The sequence below is a fragment of the Fukomys damarensis genome, unplaced genomic scaffold (genome assembly GCF_012274545.1).
Source record: "Fukomys damarensis isolate Sample0158 unplaced genomic scaffold, DMR_v1.0_HiC HiC_scaffold_3, whole genome shotgun sequence".
In the NCBI taxonomy this organism is placed as follows: Eukaryota; Metazoa; Chordata; class Mammalia; order Rodentia; family Bathyergidae; genus Fukomys; species Fukomys damarensis.
Genome location: NW_022900915.1, coordinates 14,261,152 through 14,275,731, shown reverse-complemented (window position 1 = coordinate 14,275,731; position 14,580 = coordinate 14,261,152). Strand labels below are relative to the sequence as shown.

The window sequence follows — 14,580 nt, the reverse complement described above, 5'->3', positions numbered from 1 at the left end:
TTGTGAGGCAGGCGGTGGAACCACTGAGCTAAATCCCTGGTCCTATATGCCCTTTTCTTTGAAAGAAAAATCGAATACTACACGCACCGTGTATTATGTGTCTTTCCTCTTTGTCACATAGATAGTAAAGATGTATGATGTATGGTTGAAATTTAAGAAGTAATTTTTTGCTTCATCAAGGCCATTAAGTGGAGCTTTTTAACTGTGTGCAGTGAATAAAATGACTAAATCATTAGCAGTTTACTCATTTTTGCTTTTGTACCTCCGGTGTAAATTTAAAAAAAGTGAAAGCAAATAAGGTATTACTATCAACAAAAATAGCTCTGACAGGTCCTGGGGACTCACAGGAGTCCATGGGTCGTATTGTGAGAATTGCTGTTAAGGAGAGAAGTGAATGAAGACCCTAAATCAGGCATGCTAGAATTCACAACTTAACTCGGCAATGTAGTTCCCTCGATGACCTTTTAATCCCTCTAAATTCTCCTCTATCATCTATTAATATACCTAGCGATAGTATACAACATTGCATATTAAATTATTAAAGGCTTTTCTCCATAAGAAGACAGAGATGCTAACACCTTTTAACAAACCCAAGTGATATGTGGTTGCTTTAGCTTTCAATTTAGTTTTTCAGTATAATACAGTAATATAAATCCATTTGAAGAAAAATCAAAAAAGATACTGTCACCTGAGAAAACAAGTATGGAAAAAATCCTGGACATACAGCTGCTATAACTGGATTAATTTTTAACAACTACAAATGGAATAGTTTTGTTCTCATTGGCTTGTCAGTTTTCATTCAAATGTGGCAGACCTCAATGGGAAGAAGTCTTTTTCTCCAGGGCACATCTGGCAATATCTGGAGCACTTACAGTTGTCAAAACTGGCCAAATGCTACTGGCATCAAGTGATAAGAAGCTACAGATACTGTTAAACATCTTACCACGAACAGGGCAGCCCCTACAACAAAGTTATTCCATTTCAAAAGTCAATAGTGCTGAGATGGAGAAACTTTTGCATAAATCTTTCAGCAATGTAAGGTGGAGGGGAGAAAAAAAAATCAACAAGAAGAGATATTTTTGAGTCTTTGAACTCTAAAACTGGAACGACCACCCGGTTGAGGGAGCATAAATAGTCTTTGATGCAAAACAGATCCAAAAAGAGAAAGCTGAGGCCAGATATTCTATAGGCTGGGGATTAGTCTGCGTCAGTAATTTATTTTTCCCTCTATAGCTAGCACTAAAAGGTAGTTTTTACATATTATCATCACCTGCACTTATCTTTGTTCATTAGGAAAAATGTAAATACCCAGCTGTACACACCAGGTGATTATATATTCCGACTGCCAATTCATCTTTGCTTTAGCTGAAGGATTACTGATTTGTTTGATAATAAGCTACAGAATAGTTTTCAAATCAAATATAAAAAATACAACAGGGTTAGACTTTCACAATACTGTTGGATGGTTTTAGGAAAGTATACTTTATCTTATTTAACAAGCCAAAGAAACACTGATTATTCTCTTTGCTTTGTACTTATTGAGAGAGGTTTCAACTTTAGCTATATTTTAAGTCAGTTTCTACAACTAGCAAACTATGCATCATTTATACTTACTCATTTTAGGGAGGGATTTGCATCCTCAAAACCTATATAGTAACAGGTGAAGACAAGTTTTAAAGGATTTCAGTGAAGGAAGATTTAAAAAAAAATTTTGTCAGACCTTAAGACCCCAGTGGCTTTCCACTAACATCTTTGGGCTGTAAAATTGAAGGCATAAATCAACATGGACCTGTAAGGGTCTCTCTAGGCATTTATCTTTATTTATGTGAGAGAATATGGTCAGCTTAAATCAGTGCTTTTTCACTGGAAGGAGACGCCTCTGTTTGGTCATTATGTTACATAACTTAGTTCCTAACAACAGTGTCATCCCTCTTCAAGGCCAAAGATGGAGAAAAACACTTTAAATCTCATAGACCCCAAGCACTCCCTTCTCAGACTGTGTGCTCTGCTGTTTTGTTTGCTCAACTGACACTAGGGGACATGAGTTCTGAGGAGGAGCAGTAATGTCACTACTATACTAAAACTAAGAATGGCAAGGACAGTAGGTGAGAGTTGTTTTTCCTCCAAGTTATAAAGACTTGATTTTGTTCCTATTTGATGCACACTTACTCTTTTAAGGGCACCCAAGAAGACATGGTTTGATATGTACAGAATTTTCAACTTTAGTCATTGCCTTCTGTGTATCTCACACATCTTTGAAATGTCACCTACTTCCACCTGAAGATGATGGTAATTTATTTCCAAATATCTTACTCCATTTTTTTTCTTTTAATTTTGAGACAAGGTCTTGCTAAATTGTCTGGAGTGTGCTAGGATAACAGGCTACAATGCCCGGCTAATCAGATAAGAGGTCTTGCTTCAGAGGTCTGTCTTGCTCTGCTTGGTTTTTGAGACAGGTCTTGCTATGTAGTCTATGCTGGACTTGAACTCTTGATCCTCCATCTAATCCTCTGGAGTGCTGGGATTACAGGTGTGTGCCACCATCCCTAATCTTTCCATTCTTCAAGATTGGAATTCCATTTATCATGTTTAGTAACTTTGGCATAAATACAGAGTTTGCTAACCCCAATCCTTTCCCCACATCCTATTTATTACTTCTACAACACTATGTCATGTACTTTTTCCTTCTTGTACATTGATTGCTACCATCTATTGAATGCTCACAGCTTGTCTTAACCACTGCAGTGGTTTACATATAATATTCCTGGCTTTGGCTTCTCTCTGCACTCCACTAAAACATTTTCCCCATCATGATTAAAAAGCTCAGGTGCTTCTCAGGGCTGGGGATTTAGCTCAGCGGTTCGGTGGCCTGCCTTGCAAGCGCAAGGACCCGAGTTCAATCCCCGGTACAAAAAAAAAGTGCTCAGGTGCTTCTCCACTGTGTGTAGTACAAGAGCAGGATGTTCACAATCTGGTACATTTTCCAACCCCATGTCTTACTACTGTTGTATACAAACCATTTCGTTTATCATTTCAGGGATCCTGTGTTCTACAAAATGGTTACTGTGGTGTTCAATTTTTCCTGGGAGGTTTTGCAAACATGTGCTCCCTTTGCCTTAAATGTCTAACAACATTTCAACACTGATCCACAGCAGTCTCCAGACTATGTTATACACTTCCAGGTAGCACTTCACACAGATGATGTTATTTTTTGATGCATATATGAGTATCTTCTACATGTACCCTATTTCTATCAGAAACTCATTCTTCATATCGCCAACATTTTATGAAGGTGTCAGTATATATTATTTTATTTAATTTATTTTTCTTTATATATCATCTGTTCTGCAAAAGATTTAGAAGCTGCTAACATGTTAGATATTTATAAGATTATACCTAGAACACTACTGGGCACCACCTTGCAAATTCATTCTTTATACACATTATCCCATTTAATCTTCTCTATAGTCCTATGATATTGGCACAACTTAAACATTTACAGATGAGGAAATAGAGAAGTCAACTTGCCTAAGATGACATAATTAGTAAATAACTAGGCCAGAATTGAAACCTAAGTTTTTCTGATATCAAGATCAACATTCTTAACCTACAGTCTTCTTTTTTGGCTATGATAAAGTGCCAGTACTTAGAAAGTATATCCAGGGCCTCAAATTGAGGAACAATGTCTTCTTATCACACTTCTGATCATAATTTACAAATGAAGATTTTTTGCCCAAATAGAGCTGTCAGAGCAGATCAGATTGGTTAAAAATAGTTGCCTTACAATTGTGTGACAATCTGAGATGTCTAAATTTTCAAATATTCTATACTGCACAGTTAGCATAGTTCATAAATTTCACATTCATAAAATTTATGTCTTTCTTAGATTTGTATGTAACTGAGATCTCAGTTTTGATCAAGCCAGTCTAGGTCTTTTAATGTATAAATTTTCCTTAAGTTTTGATGGATGCTTTCACACCCTATTTCATTAATGTCCACTGAAACAATTTAAGAAAACAAAAAACTTTCCCCTGGTACCCAAGACTGAACTCAGGACCTTGTGCTTGCCAGGCAGGCTTGGCGCCATAGAGCTACATCTCCAGCCCTGAGAAAAAATTTAAACTATTTAGTAAACAGTGAAAACACTGGTAAATTTTCTCAAGTAAAAAAATAAAGTCTTCAGAATGATATACAAGTTACTTAGTTGTATAGCAACTTAGATGAAAATTTTAAGACTGAAAAGGTTTTCAGTAGGTGAAACAAAATACCCCATCACAAAAATAATCATATTGGAAACCATTACTTTTTAATTTTGCATGACTGACTACTTTTATATCAATATATAATCTAAAATAATAATTACTATGAAGTTCATTTTACAGATGCAAATACAGATAAATTAAGCCATTTATTTGCCCAAAATTGCATTGTAAGGTACTGTTTGGATTTGGATTCTACTCTGCGTGATTCCAAAATCCATGTATTTCACCTTCTTTACTGTTGTCTGGCAGGGACCTGCAGGGTAGTAGCACTTACAGTGGACAAAGTATTTAAAAGATTATGTCGGTTATCAAATAGTCTTGAGATAAAGTGAAACAATGGACAAAAGACTATCTTTGATATTACAATAAAGTATAAAGATATCAAATTTATCTAGGCTATTTTCATTTTTTATACTAATTTAAGAAGTATGTCAGAATAATAAGGATCTAAATTAGTATACTCGCACTCTAAATTATTTTTTTAAAGCCATGGTAGTCATTAAAATACTAAATTAACATGAAGACCACATGTAAAAATGTTTAAGTAGAAATTACAAGTGTTTTATTTATTCATGACATTTTTCCCTTAGAGGAGCTTTGAAGTATACTGTATGTTTATGTATTAAACCCTAGAATTTGGGAGGGATACATTTAATTCTTAGCTACCAAGTTGGGCATACATGATGATATGAATAAGATAAAGTTAATATTATGTAGGCTTAACTAGGAGGGTAGTGTCTAGCCCTCTATCAATTTTATTGATGGAAGACGTATGGACAAGGAAAAAAATATGGGTATATCTTTCGTCTGATTGAGCAGATTGATGAAACCAAAAAATCTAATTATTCATAAGGAATTAAAGTATCATACTTTATACACTTAGTCTGACTACATAATGGCCATAATTTATTTTGCACTTATGTGCAGTGCAAGCTACTTGATACACATATTCTGTAATCCTTATTACCAACCTGAAAGTAGATGTCACTAATCTTATTTGACAGATATTTAAACTAAGACTCACAAATATTGAGAACTAGTTCTATGGCCCCTAAATAATTCACTCTTAAAAAGCCATGCCTAAATACTAAGTCAAGATTCCAAGTCTATTGCTGTTTTATTTTTAGTACATACCAATAATAAACATGACTGTCGAAATGTATGGTAGATTATAAAATGAGAAAATATTAGAAGTCCTCTGTCACAAGAAACAAAGGTCAAATTATTTATACTCCAAGTAATATTTATTATGGGTAACAAATTACTACTTTTCATCAATACCCACCTTAGTCATTTATTCTGCATTTTCAAGATACAGATGAAAGGGCTGGCTATATTTTTAAAAATATATGTAAATTATCCCATACTATGGTACAATTCTCTTGGTAAATTATGTAACTAAGTATCTATCAAAACATACTGAAAAAATGTATTGAGATTGTATTTAAGGTATATGTACTCTCATTTACATATATTTGTCCACATATTTTCTCAATAATGACAGAATAATATAAGCCACCATGCAGTTAGTTCCACTTGAGCAAATTTAGCAACAGAAAACAAGTTTTTGTTTTGCTTTTCAGAGTCCAAATAAAGATAAATTACTGTAGTTCATTTTAGAACATTCACTAGAAAGTAACTTGCATTTCTTTAAAAATGGTACTTGCTAACATTTTAGAAATCATATGGGAATTAAAAAAAAATTTTAAACCAAGTGATAGGCCCTGGGTTTGATAAACACCAGCCCCCAGAAAACCAAAGTGATGATGTGATATTTATTTGAGAGATAGTCTTTCGAATGTAAATATTTCAAAGGAACAGGCAGTACTTTTATAAGAAGGGATAAATGACAACTGGTATTGCAGTAGAAACATAAAATCTGGGAGACCTGGAACTGATAAGCACTTAAATCAAATAACAATAATTCTGCTTCCTTTTAACCTTTTTTTCCCCCTGAAATTACCTGCACATTTAAAAATAAAACCAATAGTATATTCCCTAAAACAAACTTGGTTTAAAAGCTCTGTGCAAGTTTGTAAAATATTACAAAAACTGTTATTTGTAAGTACACCAAATCTTTTCCTGGAATAACTAAGAACATCAATGTTAGCCATTAGCATTTTCAAACTGTGTTCATATGTAAGCTTTTAGTTCTGCATGCAGAAAACAGAAATTGCTGAATATCACACTGGTGATTGGATACTTGCAGCAAGCAACATCTCCAAAGTTTAAGAAATGGAATTTCTGAAAATACAATACTCAAAGCCAATGTTTTAAAACCTGTTGTATTTTCAAACCCTAACCCTACAAAATAATTTCAAAGCCATTTACAATTCAAAATAAATACAACAAAACTTGGAGCTTGTGGGAGAAAGAGAGAACTGTAACAAAAGTTTCACCCGTTGTGTAAAACAGAACACAAAACATGCACAACCTGCCAAAAAAATGAATCACAAAACTGGTATTTTAAAGCCCAGTCATTAACTTGTTTCACAGACGGCCACAACTATAGACCAAATGTTTCACTGTTAAGTGATTTTCCCACATTATCTTTATTACTTAACACTGAGAAATGTTGAGGAGACTAATATATCACAATATGGACTGCTACCTGTTAGGTGGAAATCAGTGTTTCAGTTTAGCTGTACTGGGTTTATTTTACAACAGCTTGTACTCACTTTGTTGTTTTCTTTTTACTTAACCATCACTTTCTGTAAGAACCACATACCTTTGATCATAAATTTTAGCCATAAAAATTAAGAGTAGTTAGAAGGAAATCTTTCAAAATTACAATGGAAGTTCTTAGCAAAAGTTTGCTTAGACAGCCTGAGGGGAAATATCTCCATTTCTGTGCACCAAGAAGTGGACAAGAGGGAATATAGTTGCTGAGAAGCACCCTTGTTTGAAATTTCAGTTTTTCTCATAGGGCCCAGGGTGAAAAATAATATAAAAGAAATGCTGAGATTTCAGAAATCTCAAAAATGAAGGGTTCATGCTTGCCACTGCATGAGGTAAAGGACATGACAGGTTAACTATTTGTGAGCTAGACGGTTCCATTTTAATGGGCAATTTGCTCGTCTTCCTGCTAGCATCACCAAATAGCATCATATACAGTGAAACAGCACATGCCAACGACTTCAAGTTGGGTAAGCTTGCCCCATTTTTCACTCACGAAGGAGAGAAAAACAGTATACTCCATACAACTTACTGCATCTGTAAGGTAAAAAATGTACCTTTCTAGTCTATCCATACTGGGTATTGAAACTGCAGCCTTCACACTGAGCTACATTTATTCACAGCCCTTTTTATTTTAAGACAGGATTTTGCTAAGTTGCTAAATTGCCTAGACTGCATATTGTATTAAATGGGGAAAAACTAAAAGCTTTTCCTCTAAAATCAAAAATCAAACAAGACAAGGATGACCACTATCACCATTCCTGTTCAACATAGTACTAGAAACATCAGCTAGAGCAATCAGGCAAGAAAAAGTGTATGTACAGAAAAGGAAAAAAATCAAGTTATTCTTTGTAGATGACATGATTGCTCTACATAGAAGACCCTAGAAAGTCCATCAAAAGACTTCTAGAATAACCAAATTCAGTAATGTAGCAAGATACAAAATCAATAGCAATTCTAAAATGACAATATTTAATGAAAATCCAGAAGTAGTATTATTAAAGCAGAATTCTTTAGACCTATTTCAAATAAATTATGAGAGAAAAATCTAAACTCACAACACATAATATATGCAAATTCCCTCAATTTTCATTATGAATTAAACTGAAATGTTAGTGGTTTGGGCTTGATGTCAACAGTCTTAGAGCAAAGAAAACCAAAAAAAAAAAAAAGAGAGTAGAAATTAATGTCTTTCATCACATTCATGACCTGGCTGACATCCATCTGATGTTTATCCAGGATGATGCAATTGTTGAGTAATAAGTTGTTCCACTGATGCCAGGTTCAAGATGACAAATGGGTCTCTGAGACCTTCAAATAGGAATCTGGGGCAGCCACAGTGAAAAAAAAACTATTAATAACAAAAAGGTGCCATGCAGGTGTTTCACAGAAAGAAAAAACGTTTAGAAATATATTTCAAGAATGACAGTATCCTTTTGGTAATCTATTTCACCAGTTAATTTCTTATGGTAATGCCACAATTGATGCTAATTGCCTTGATATGTAGCAAGCACAGTGCCACATGCCCTACAAAAGTTATGTTATTTTAATGCTAGCAACATGTTGAGAATGAGTTCCATTATTATTCCCAGTTTAAGGTTAATGAAACAGACTCAAGGAGTCAAGGACGCAAAGGTCATGGCTCAGTGAGACCAAGAATCTAGATTCTCAGCTTGGTGTGGTGGTGCACACAGGTAATACCAGTTCCCATAAACCTAAGACAGGAGGATCACAAGTTTGAGGCTACCCTGGGCTACACAGTGATTTCGGGGCCAGCCTGGAATACAGTGGAATGCTGTTTCAAAAACCAAAACAACACAAAAACAAAACCAAAAAAACGCTAAGTTCTCAGTCCTCCAGTGGGGAAGTTTCACCAGTAAGTTCTCTTATTCAACTTTTGTTTTGTTTTGTTTTTTGAGACAGGGTTTCACTATGTAGTTGAGACTGACCTGAACTCACTATGTAGCCTAGGCTGGTCTCAAACTCACAGTGATCCTCCAGCCTCAGCCTCCTGAGTCCTGGGATTACAGGTGTGCGCCACCATTCCCGGCTCAAGAAATCAACTTTTAAGAGAAGCTAGAATGGTTATGGAAAGGTTTCATGGTACCATGAGAAAATGTTACCTCAAAATGTTTTAAAATGGAACTACAAAGTCCTAAACAAGTGTGCAAAAGATTGAGACCTTAACTAGGAGTCAGAAAATACTGTACTGTGCTCTGTCCTTAGGATTATGCTTATAACTAGTAAACACTGTATTTTCATGAAGCTCCTACAGTTTACTGTGGAAGACATATAAGGAAATGGCCAATTATATACATTAGGTTCATGCTGTGTTTGGAGAATGTGGAGGATATTTAAGTGGAGGTAACCAGGAAAATTTTCTGAGCGATGACAGCAGTGCTAAGGGCTGGAAAGGTAAGTAGGAGAGGTAGGTTGAGAAAGAGAAGGCAGTGTGTACAGAAATCTCCTCATACGTAGAATACATTTGTTTCAGGGAACCTTAAAGATGACAAAAGAGCACTAATAAAATACTAGCGATCACTAAAAATACTGTTCTAGGTTCTGACTGGTTGAAAGCCCTAGGTTAAATTTTACAAGGTACAAATATAAAATAGCATTTAAGGAAGAGAGGGTGAAATGGTAGACATCTTGGTAACACAATGGAAATACATTTTTATCTTTAGAATGTTGCAGTACTTAAGTGCAAAGCAGATGCACCCTACCCCCAAGCCCAAATGGAAAAAATGAGGATTCCAGGTATTTTCCACTACCACCTTTCAGGTGACTATCAACAACTCTTTTGGATTCCCTGGATGAATTCTCTGAGTTATGAATAAAGCCACTGAGCTCGTAGCAGGCACAGTTTTCAGTTCTAATATATATGATTCTCTGATTCAGATACACAAAGGCAAAATCCAGAATGAATACCAACAACCTTTTTTTCTTGAGAACCAGCAATAGTAGTTAATGCTTATATAGGTAAGTACTATTATTATTCCCATCATATAGACAAGGGAAAAATGAAAAGTCAGAGAAAACAAGTAGTGGATTCAGGTTTCTCTTTCAGGCATACCAGCTTCTGAATCCATGCCCTTAATCTTCAGGGTGTGTCACATGCTGCCTCTCTTATTAAACATTAAGTAGCAATAGTCCCAGTACTGTTACCCTCTGTACATTTATAGTTTTTAGCTTTTTCAAAGTGTTTTCACAGTAGCAGTGTTATCTTCCTAATATTCTTGAAAGGTAGACCAAGTATTACTATTTGCACTTAAAGATGAAGTGACTGAATCCCTCAAGAGGCCCACAGAGAATTCAGGTGGTACAGAAGAAAACAGGTTTCTGTGAAGCTATTTAATAAATTCAGCACTATTTTAGCCTTAGTGCTGTTTTTTTTCTATCATTAACACTTTAATCTGACAGAAGGTGTAGGTGGCCTTAAGATGTACAGGAAAACTGGATTGCTATATTAATATAAAAGTTATATACCTAACAATTTAATATTTTCCAAATCTCTGGATTAAAAGGAAAAGCCCAAAACTGACTGAAATAACTTCTAGATCTCAGTTGTGGCTACAATGAAATTATTCTTAAAAGATGTCTTAGAGCATAGCAGCAGAACTGAAATGACTAGGAACTTCAAGAACTTACAGGACTCTAAATTTCTTATGTGTTAGCTATTTTGGAAACTAAAAACATGGCAATAAGTTGTTCAATTTAGGGTAAGGAGTGATATTTCTTTTATGAACAGAAAACAATTAGGAGAATCAGAAAAATAAAAAAATCAGATCAGAGTCTTTCATAATTCAAGATAGCTTGCCAAAATACAGCAGATGTGACAAGGCTATTGAAAACTCATTTCTGGTATTATAAAGTAGCAATAACATAGTGACCTTATCTGTGCTTAGTGTTTTAGCATTTACAACACAGTCTTTAATAAATAGCACAGTAAAGGAAACTTCTCATCAGAGAGAGTTAAGTTCTGTCCATAAGGAGCAGCTTCTCCTACTTACATGTAACAGTATTTTAAATGTTAAATATTCACATGCTCAAAAATACACAAAGATCTTTTGCATTATCCTATTAGTTTATTTGAACTCCTTCACCAAAGTAAAAAGTGGAAGACTATGTAGAGTCCACAGTCTTGTCACGTCACACACAGGCTATAACCTTGCTCAAGCTTCAGTCATCTTCATGTTGGAGCCGAGCCCAGAACCAGTCCCCACCTCCCAGCCCACATAAACTAACATGTGAGAGAAGACGTGCACCTGCAGACCTGTGCCTTCAACCAGGCTTCAACTCTTAACACTAAACATTTTAACAGGTACCACACTGGGAGAGAAATAAAAGAAATAAAATCACTTAGAAATCCCACTTAAATTACCTCCTGTTTCCAATATCTACTGAAGAACACAGTGACTTTTTTTTCAAATCCATTTTACTGTATGTGGAAGTGGAGAGCCAAGTTATATTTTGCTACCCAAAACTTACAGCCTGAAAAGGCGACCTTCTTTCCATAACCAAGATTGTGCAATCACATTCCTATTGTAGAAATCCAGACCAAACTAGACATCAAGAAAAAGTATCATTTGTGTAAAATGACATTAATAAAGGAAGTTAACAGTATCAAGTATGTGCTAAGATGCAGCTTCTGTGCAACTCCTCAGATCTAACAGATCTGTTTTGTAGAGAAAAAAGTACAGATTTCTTCAGTTAGCAAATACAGCTGTGCTGCCTGTGCCCAGTCTGTGTTTCAAGAATGAGCTCCCACTCCTTTATGCACCTATGTCAGCTTTCAATCTCTTCCCTGAATCACTCCCTCTGAATGTTTGTCCATTGGTGTCTTTTTGGTCTGAGGTCTTACATCATCAAAGTACAGGTAGCTTGACTGAGATTCCCTGCATGAACTTCTTCAGTATTCATTTCAAATCTCTAGGCCTGCAAGGTTTCTTAATCATTTTGACCCACAACTTTATCGATTCTCCTCAAAGCATCGACTCACCTTTCTGGTAGTACACTTTGGAGCTTCAGTTACAAGATTTGAATAGGACTTAAGGTAAAACTATTGAAAATGCCCACAAAAACTCCAAAGTACACCACTTGATGAATGATAAAAAGTCAGGATGTTCATAAGGTGCTATTAATTCAACTTTTGGAATCTGATTTAGTGATCAAATAATTATTTAGTTTTCATATTGGCAAGTTTCCCTACTTGCTAACATTTATTTGTAACCCCAGAATCAACACTTGTAGTGCTGTACTGGCCAATTATGGATACCTTTTCATGGTATATTTTAGTGTAGCAGTATTTGAAGTTTTGTGCTTTTGGTTGGTTATTTTTCTATTTAAAATACCTTCTATGCATAGAAAGATAAAATGCTTTCTAGTGTCCTAAAGCACAAGAAAGCTACGATGTACCCTAGGGAGAAAGTACAAATATCAGATAAGCTTTGACTGCGCATGATTCATAGTGGTGTCAGCCATAAGTTCAATATTAATGAATCAATGATATACATTATATGAAAATAAGGTGTCTTTAAATAGAAACATATATAAAACATGGCTATATATTGTTAGGCTGACAAAATGTCGCAATCAGAGACTTGATAGTTCCCCTAGGAGCAGTGGTTCGGTATTTGATAATACAGTAGTCACTGAAATTTTAGGATGTAATTACCACAAATAATGAAAAAAATAAATATATTATACATACAACAAAAAGGATGATGAGGTCAAGGACTAGTAAGCTCTTCCAGTAAAAGGTCAGACAGTAAATATGTTAAGACTTTATAAGTAGTATGAAACACATTCTTTTTTGCTTATTTGTTGTCACATTTTAAAAAATGTAAAAACCATTCTTAGCTTATAGGTTTTGAGCTGCCAGGTTTGGCCTCAGGGCTGTTGCTTACCAATTCCTGATACATATTTATACGCATTATTCTATGGGAAATCCATTTATTAAGTGAAAAAATCAGGTTAAAATGTGGTATATGCTAAAATAAAAATAAGATCTGTGGATAGAATAATTCCATTCTTTTTGTAGATACAGAATTTATGAAGGCAGAAAAATAAAAATGTCTGAAGTTATATACCAAAGCATTAAAAGTTAATAAAATATTAAGAGGGATAATTTGATTTCTGAGTGATCTTTACAGTTAATCTTTAATTTATTCTTTTAAGCTGTGGGAGAAGATAGCAAACTTATCTCCAAAAGAAAAACTTGACTCAAGTACAGCACTTGTCCTTAAGTCCCCTCCCATCTATTTATATCTATCCGTATATTCATGCTTCTATTCATTTTTCATTCACAGATTTTTATATTCAAACACATTTTAGAAAGACTCAACATTTTTATATAAATATAGAAAGAGAATAACTCTTACTATATTTGTAAACATTTTTTCCCCACAAATGCTCATTGGATCATTGAGAGACATATAATCATTTTTCTCTCCATGCATGCCAACTCAGAATTTTATTCAAATTTCTAATTGTTGTGAAATGATACATTGCAAAATTGAAGTGGAGGGCAAGTGGTAGAAAAAGCCTTTTACATGGATTTTAAAGTTATAATATAATTAGGTAAATGCTAGGGTGGGAGAATGCTATGGTACTGATATAAATCCTTCAGGAATGAGTTTACTTGAGGATGTGACATTTCAGCTGGATGGATTTTAGAGGAGGAGGAGAAAGGAGATAGAGGTTAGACTGAACTACAGGAAACAATATTATGCAAAGGGACAAGAGCAAGAGAGAAATAAGAACAGTTTAGAAAGAAAGGGTAGGCTTGCTTCGGCAGCATATACTAAAATTGGAACAATACAGAGAAGATTAGCATGGCCCCTGCACAAGGATGACACGCAAATTCATGAAGAAAAAAAGAAAGAAAAGGTATCCAATAAAAAGCAAAAAGGGTATCATAAAAAGACTTTATAAGCCACAGTAAACCATTCACCTGTCCTGTGTGCACTGAGGACTCTACAGTGTTAGAACAGGAGAATGATCTGAATGTATCTATGTGTTAGCAGAATGAAGATGACAAGGGTCACTGCAGTCAACGTTATGTGTCAGTAATCCAGCTAAAAATTATGGTAAGGCAGCAGCAATTGAGAAGTAGACAGCTAGAGGTATATAGCTCAGTGGTAGAGTGCTTGACTTGCACTTGTGAGGTCCTGGGTTTGATCAATCCCCAGAAGGCAAAAATAAAAGTAAAGAAGTAAACAGACTGGCAAAGATACTTCATCAAATCTACAAATGAAACACTATGGGCAGAGCTGTGAAAGGGTAGTTGAAAATTATGTCCAAATGTCTCCTTTGGGAATGGGATTGATAAGGTACCACACATTTGCTTAGATAGAAAATATGGGAACAAGGGGAAGCACATTTGATATATGAGAAGTCTGGAGAGCGGAAGTAACCGCCTGAGCTAAAGCCAACCCAGAGGAAGCACACTTGAGATGTTGAAGGTAAGGAATTATTTTGGACACACTGAGTTTGAAAGGCCTGTAATACACTGAACAGAAGATATTCAGTAGGATTGAGAAATGTGGATCAAGAGGAAATGTGAATCAAGAGGTTATAAGAATGTGGATCGAGAGGTTATAAGAACAGATCTGAGCAGGAGCCACAGACGATATGGATGTTC

General features: G+C 35.1%; 1 protein-coding gene and 1 non-coding gene across 6 annotated transcripts in view; one reads left to right on the top strand and one right to left on the bottom strand.

Annotated features, from left to right (window-relative positions):
- The window catches only part of Nr3c1 (nuclear receptor subfamily 3 group C member 1), an 82,724-nt gene that overhangs the window by 29,668 nt on the left and 38,476 nt on the right, over nt 1–14,580 (bottom strand). The gene's annotated exons all lie outside the window — the stretch shown is intronic.
- LOC117287514 lies at nt 13,721–13,823 on the top strand. The gene has a single exon (XR_004518794.1). It is a non-coding gene; the product is annotated as a U6 spliceosomal RNA (small nuclear RNA).